General features: G+C 43.5%; 2 non-coding genes across 2 annotated transcripts; one reads left to right on the top strand and one right to left on the bottom strand.

Moving 5' to 3' along the window:
* The first annotated feature begins 2,056 nt into the window (after positions 1 to 2,056).
* Positions 2,057 to 2,130, top strand: TRNAV-AAC. The gene has a single exon. It is a non-coding gene; the product is annotated as a tRNA-Val (tRNA).
* A 73-nt stretch (positions 2,131 to 2,203) lies between these two features.
* On the bottom strand, positions 2,204 to 2,277 carry TRNAI-AAU. The gene has a single exon. It is a non-coding gene; the product is annotated as a tRNA-Ile (tRNA).
* Positions 2,278 to 7,813: the final 5,536 nt, after the last annotated feature.

The raw sequence follows: 7,813 nt of genomic DNA, 5'->3' as shown, positions 1-7,813 counted from the left end.
CCACGTGATGATCTGGTGTGATAGGCTCTACGTTCAAATACAACGGGTGCAAAACAGTTGCACATGCGGAATACTCAGGTTATACTTGATGAGCCAAGCATATACAGATATGGCCTCGGAACACGGAGACCGAAAGGTCGAGCGTGAATCATATAGTAGATATGATCAACATAGTGATGTTCACCAATGAAACTACTCCATCTCACATCATGATCGGACATGGTTTAGTTGATTTGGATCACGTAATCACTTAGAGGATTAGAGGGATGTCTATCTAAGTGGGAGTTCTTAAGTAATATGATTAATTGAACTTAAATTTATCATGAACTTAGTCCTGGTAGTATTTTGCAAATCATGTTGTAGATCAATAGCTCGCGTTGTTGCTTCCCTGTGTTTATTTTGATATGTTCCTAGAGAAAATTGTGTTGAAAGATGTTAGTAGCAATGATACGGATTGGATCCGTGATCTGAGGTTTATCCTCATTGCTACACAGAAGAATTATGTCCTTGATGCACCGCTAGGTCACGGGCCTATTGCAGGAGCAGATGCAGACGTTATGAACATTTGGCTAGCTCAATATGATGACTACTTGATAGTTTAGTGCACCATGCTTAACAGCTTAGAATCGGGACTTCAAAGACGTTTTGAACGTCATGGACCATATGAGATGTTCCAGGAGTTGAAGTTAATATTTCAAGCAAATACCCGAGTTGAGAGATATGAAGTCTCCAACAAGTTCTATAGCTAAAAGATGGAGGAGAATCGCTCAACTAGCGAGCATGTGCCCAGATTGTCTGAGTACTACAATCGCTTGAATCAAGTGGGAGTTAATCTTCCAGATAAGATAGTGATTGACAGAATTCTCTAGTCACCATCACCAAGTTAGTAGAACTTCGTGATGAACTATGATATGCAAGGGATAACGGAAATGATTCCCAAGCTCTTCGTAATGCGGAAATTGACGAAGGTAGAAATCGAGAAAAACATCAAGTGTTGATGGTAGACAAGACCACTAGTTTCAAGAAAAGGGCAGAGGGAAGAAGGGGATCTTCAAAAAGAACAGCAAGCAAGTTGCTGCTCAAGTTAAGAAGCCCAAGTCTGATCCTAAGCCTGAGACTAAGTGCTTCTACTGCAAAGGGACTGGTCACTGGAAGCGGAACTACCCCAAGTGATTGGCGGATAAGAAGGATGGCAAAGTGAACATAAGTATATTTGATATACATGTTATTGATGTGTACTTTACTAGTGTTTATAGCAACCCCTCAGTATTTGATACTAGTTCAGTTGCTAAGATTAGTAACTCGAAACGGGAGTTGCAGAATAAACAGAGACTAGTTAAAGGTGAAGTGACGATGTGTGTTGGAAGTGGTTCCAAGATTGATATGATCATCATCGCACACTCCCTATACTTTCGGGATTAGTGTTGAACCTGAATAAGTGTTATTTGGTGTTTGCGTTGAGCATGAATATGATTTGACCCATGTGATTCTGAATTAAAACACAAATACCCATGTGATTCAACTCGGTCCACAGATCGTCCGCAAGCAGCTAGTACCAGACCCATGTGATTCTGAATTAAAACACAAATACCCATGCGTTTTGATTCAGAGAAGATAGCAACATCTACATTGATCAGAACTGCCCTTCCGGTGGCGGAGACCATTTTGGGATTGATGCCAGGTTCTCATACCCGTTGGGACAGCCAATCTAAAATTATTCGCCAATATGAAGTCAATGTATGCTTTAATTTTCCCCACCATTTGAACAAGACAAGGAATGTTCTCTCCGCTTCTTACATTGTTCCTGTCCTCCCAAGTATGTCATACTGCTGCAACTGTTAGCACCATAGAGTGGAAGTCTGAAGCATCAAAAATCCATTACAGTAGCCATTGCTTAATGTAGATGAAATTCTCAAGTTTTTTTAATGCAATATCACACTTGTTCGTTTTCTTGTTGTAGGATCTCAATCTGACATGACACTGGTTTGTCTACCCAACCAAGTGGGCGCCACAGTAAGAAATAATTATAAGTACTTGTGGATAATTCCACCACAAAGGTTTCGTGGTGTAGTTGGTTATCACGTCAGTCTAACACACTGAAGGTCTCCGGTTCGAACCCGGGCGAAGCCAAACTCTGTTTTTTTCCTTCATTTTTTTGCAATTTTAACAGTGAAAAAAAGAGAAGAAGAAAAAAAAATAGTAATGGCCCATGCAGGTCTCGAACCTGCGACCTTCGCGTTATTAGCACGACGCTCTAACCAGCTGAGCTAATAGGCCAGTTTGAATATTGTCTGAGTATCATTCTTCAGAGAGTAATACTCCCTGCAAGGATGTAGAACATTCTTGTTTTCGTCTTTTCAATTGGCAGGAAGAATGAGACCACACACCTACCTAAACTTCTATTAGTTGTAAACGTTCCTGACGGAGGGTTTGTAAAAAAATCGACGTCTGTAACACGCCTCATATTTCCTTCTTTAAACGTACGAGCAGCGGAGGCGTCTGCAGCCGGCGGTGGTACGATCGGCTGGCGGAGGAGGCGGTGATGGTGGTGCGATGGTCGTGGGCCGGGGTCGGCCAGACCTAAGGGGGCATGCAGGAGGAAAAGGCGAGGTGAAAGTTCAGGGGGTTGGCTCCTGCGAAACATGGATGAAAATATAGGATAGGTTGCATCAAGTGCGGCGTTGTAAAAGATGGGCTAAACATTTGAAAAAATGTCAAAAAAATACTCTATAAATACATATGCATGTTCTTCAAGTAATTTGAAATTGACGTGCGTCATCACAGTTGAAGAAGACAGACAGCAGATAGATTCAGTGTTGACAGTTTCAGTTTGTCGATGCTTTCGCAATTCATCGTGCATTACCGAACCCTAATCACGTGTATGTTGGGGGCGCTCCCTTCTTGGTTTTATCACCCGGGTAGGGTTTGCCTCAAGAATTTCTCTAGTTGTGCTCCTCTGTCTCTTGTTCATTGTAGAAGCCAGTTCTGAAGAAGAAGCTCCAATCTTGGTTGCAGCCTGCCGGCGAGAAATGGGACTGCTGCACAATCTTGAATCTTCAACCACTTTTCTTGACTTGGTTACAGCCCGCAGAAGGAGTACTTTTACATCCTTTTTTTACTGCTGCATTTTTTTTGGTAAAGCATTAATTGCGGCATCTTGATTCGAACTCTCTGCATTGCTAGCACAGTACATATACTCTGTTCATCAGTTCAGCGGTCTCTTTGTTTTTTTCCCCCATAAACCACATATATCCAGCACTAGCTCGTCTTCATCTGCCAGAGTGCAAAACGCCGCCCCACCCTAGTTTCGTTTGGTAAAAAAACATCACTCTTCTTATTCTTGTTCTTTTCATCTACTACCTCCGTCCTCAGTGTAAAAAACACTATTATATTATGAGACGGAGAGAGTTGTAAACAACATCTAGCCCTGTTGCTGCTCACTTCAAATTCATCCTCACCCGTCAGTCTTTGATCTTTGCCAATCTTTCCAAACCCATGTTAGCAAACCCAGGTCAGGGCCATTTGACCATTCAAGGTTCAAGCATATGCTCCTGTTCTTGTCCGGCTCCTAGCTAGCACGTGACACCGGCCAACCAAAATGGAAAGAAAAGACTTCCAAAGAAGGAGGGGGTACTAAGGGAAATACACTTTGGTTCCTAGTTGTATATACACCCTACATGAGAATTTTTTTTAATAATTAAACAAAAAGTCAAAATAGTCCTGAAGTTTTTTTAGAATAAACTTAACTTACTTTTGCACTAGTATATATAAATTTCCAGAAAAAACCAATGTTGACTTCACAGCGAAAAAGGCAAAATTTATTTGCTATTATAGGTCACTATTCACACTATTTTGGCCAAAAAATTGTCTTTTTTGAAAAGAAGTCAAAGGGGGATTTTCTTTTTGTGAAATTTTTCTCACAAGTACAATGTAAGGTCAAGTTTATTTCAAAAATATTTTCAATTTTTTTTGACTTTTTGTTAAATTACTATTTTTTTTCATATAGGGTTTATATGTTCCCATGGACCAAAAGTTACCCTCCGGGTAATAAGTCCAAACCTCTTGACCTCCCAATCATTATCCCAGCCCATTTGACCACCAAAATCTCAAAAAGAAAAATGATTTTGAGAGCTACTGTACATTTTTACCTTAGCTTTGCAGTTATAATTAAGTGCCACGGTGTCACAATAATGTTCGTTAATTGGGTCTGGCTCGGCTGGTCCGCACGAGAGCTCCAGCCTTCGGACACCAAACTGCCCCCTTGCACTCTGTCTCCTTGATCGCCACTCCGTTCTTTTATGGTGTCTTTATCTTCGTGGCAGACGCTCATGACTGACAATTCTACTTCGCCATCTCGTGTGCCCGACGAGCTTTACCATCAGCGCATCTCCAACGCGGATCATGACCTCGTCAAATGCCCATCGACACGTCCCGACGTGTCCACAAACATAAGGTTGCGCCGGATGTCGTCCAATCGTGTTCCTCAAATGTCCTTTCATTTCAAACGGATCAAACAGGAATGTCAACCGAAATTTAGTGAGTATGATATATTATATGCATGTATGTATGATAAAATTTAACAAGTTCAAGCCAAGTCACTCGAAATTTACCTAGACTAAACTAAAGCCTACGCTGAGTATCGGATCATGACCTTGTACACATGGCCTCTGAGGGCACCGGCACTGCCATCGTCGTAGTCACCACCGTCCAAGTCGTCGTCGTCGCGCTAGTGGAGGAAGCCGCACCAGGCGTGGCGACATTCCTTACTGTCGCGTCACGCTTGCAGTGCACGCGCTTGGCTGCCGCCTCCGCCTCTTGTCTGCTTGGAGGCGGAACTCGCATTGGGACTCTTTAGTCCGACTAGAGGAGTTGCTCGTTCAGTCGGCGGGAGGGGGCGGCCCTCCATCTTCCTTCGTGGTCTTGGACCTATGGAGGGTCCGAACCACGGTTTTTGGGGTGTGTCCGAGGTGTCTAAAAGTTGAACGAAGCGGATGACCGAACTCCCGCAGAGCCCCTACCCCCCTCCCCACATGATTTGGAGCCATGCTGATGGATTTCAGACAAGATTTGGTGATCCGCGTTGGAGGGCAAAAATTGTCTGATCCGTCTGGTCCGAACATTTGGAGTTGTTTTGATGACACACATTTGAGATGCCTCACTTACTCTCTGAGTGCGCCATTTTATCATGACATGCTTCTTGCGAGCATGTCACTACTGCAGGAATGTCTAGTAGTGACGGGCCAGGCTCCCAGGGCCGTCCGTCACTGACCTTCTGCCACTGCTATAACCTCATCAGTGGCGGGTGCCCGCCCGCCACTCGTACGGTGCTTGCAGTGGCGGGCGTTTGTTCCCACCCACCGCAACTCGCTATTTGTGCCCGCCACAAATACCATTGTAGCAGTGGCAGTCTTGCCGTAGCGCCCGCCACTCAAGGGATATGATAGACTACACAATTCTTGGCATTGCAAGTTGAAACACAATACTACAAAAGGCTAGTCATACGATTCTCAATATAATCGAAGTAGACCGAATTCAGTTTGGAAACAAACGGCGGAATAATTAAGTAACACTTTAGATTTGTTTGACTGAAGAAACAAACATCAATGTATCGACCACGTCGATCATAAAATACCAATTAACTAACAGTTCATCGGCTGATAAATTCATGACTTAAGAATATATTTCTAAACATGTCCGACGACAACCATCATCTGAAAGTCATTGCGGTTGTGTTTCCTTATGTTGATTATCACAAGAGTGTCCACCCTTATTTCTCTATTTCCTGTCATGAACTCCCGCCAGCCAGACCTACAAAAGGATATGCGTCTGTCTGTTTTCGTCTGGTACTGAACGCTGGTGACATGCCCAGTTGGTCCATGGCGTACTCCAGCGGTGCCGACAACGGGAATGTCCACTCCCGATAACATCTTGATCGGTAACTTCTGCACTCCCCATCATTAAAAGCAAACAGAGAGCATGCAATGTTAGACATCTCACCATACTTGGTTATGAAAAAAAGATAAAAGAATACAAATCATCTCACCATGATTTTTTTCATGACGTTGGTTTTACTTAAGCGGTGCACAAATGGCTTCCCCACGAAGGCTACACTCGATGGTAACATCGCGGTAATATTCATGGTCTCATCTCGAGTAAGCTTCCTTATTCTTTCAGAGAAAATTGCAGAACTTAATGGACCATCGTCATCATCTTCCTCCTCATCATCATCTTCCTCATCCTCGTCATCCTGGCTGTCCTCATCTTCACCGCTATCCTCGTCATCTTGGTTGTCTCCATCATCCTGTTGATCCTGCCTATCGTCATGATCCTGGTTGTCATCATCATCGTCATCGTTGCAGGAATACATTGTCCTTAACCTATTGACATCTCCTTTCAAGGAAAAGGATATGCACTCTCCTCCGATGAGATTATTCTGTGCAATGTGCTGCTTCCATTCATCGCCATATATCATGGTTCCATCCATTCGTTTATGCACATCCATTAAGAATGTGCGGCCCATATCATCCTCGAAGTACATAGCATTACCGCATAATTTGTTGAAGTCAACCCTTATGTTGCATGGGATACACTATATAGGCAGTAGTTAATCATTAACAATAAAGTCAGTACAATAATTGTATGAATGGTTAGAAAAGAATATTAATTGAAGTATAAGACTGTGACAAACCAAAATTGTCACAAGGGGAAGTGAACAAGTATGTCGACTACTATGCCAAGTGCTTGGCCGCCCTCAAAGTGGGATGTGAGTGTCCACTCAAGTAAGCATAATTAGTTCATTTGAATTATTTTTTTGTTGCATTCTCATCGTTATATATACATTGTTTGCTAGACGGTGGTGGCGACCACTATGTATCAAGAAAGGGAAAGAAGCCATTCGATTTTAGCCATGGCTGGGTGCTACTGAATGACAAACCAAAATGGACACAACTAGTGGCTGATCTCAAGGCCGACAAAAGGAAGAATGATGTCTCAAGCTCCCACCAATCAATTGGATTAGGCGAGGAGGAGGAAGAAGTTGTAGGGGAGAATGGAAAAGTCACAGTGCCAAAGGATAACCGGCAAGTGATGGGAAACAAGTGGGAGAAGGCGAGGGCCTCTCACGACTGCGGCTACAAAAATGTCCCCCACTTGAACGGGCATTTTTTTGTAAGGGAGAACAAGAAAGAGAAGAGGTACAAGCTCATGTTGGGCGCATAAAAGGAGAGGATGGATTGAGACCAGGAGAGGGCAAGCAAGAAGTTTTAAATTGAGAGGGAGAATATCGAGTTGGAGAAGAGGGAAGCATCGATGAAATGGGAGCTAGAGAAGGCCCGAACAATTGGAGAAATTGAGCTTGGGAATAAGAGGTTGCAACTTGCTTGAGACGCAGAGGATGCCAAGATAATGTTGGTGGACGAAAGCACCTTGAATGAGCATGGAAAGAAATGGCTTTTGGGAATGAAGAAGGAGATCAATGAACATAGGGACTATGAGGCAAGGATGGCCACGGAGCAAGTGGCAAGGATAGCCACGGAGGAGGAGGAAAGGATGATCGCGGAAGAGGAGGCATGGCTAGCCATGGAGCAGGACGTATGGATGGCGTTCGGCGGGTGATCGGCCAACAAGTGATCCGTCATGCTCGAACAATAATTTCATTTTGGCATGTCCGAACTCTTGAACTATACTTTATTTTGCTTTGCCGCATTTCGTAAACTGTTGAATTGTGATGAGTTTGTGCACTATGATCGACGTGCATGCATTGCATGAATTTGAGATTTCAAATTTAAGGTGTGTAGCCGCCAGACACAACATA

The sequence above is a fragment of the Triticum dicoccoides genome, chromosome 1A, assembly GCF_002162155.2.
Source record: "Triticum dicoccoides isolate Atlit2015 ecotype Zavitan chromosome 1A, WEW_v2.0, whole genome shotgun sequence".
In the NCBI taxonomy this organism is placed as follows: Eukaryota; Viridiplantae; Streptophyta; class Magnoliopsida; order Poales; family Poaceae; genus Triticum; species Triticum dicoccoides.
The sequence above is the reverse complement of the archived record's forward strand: the minus strand, read 5'-3'. Positions and strand labels throughout refer to the sequence as shown.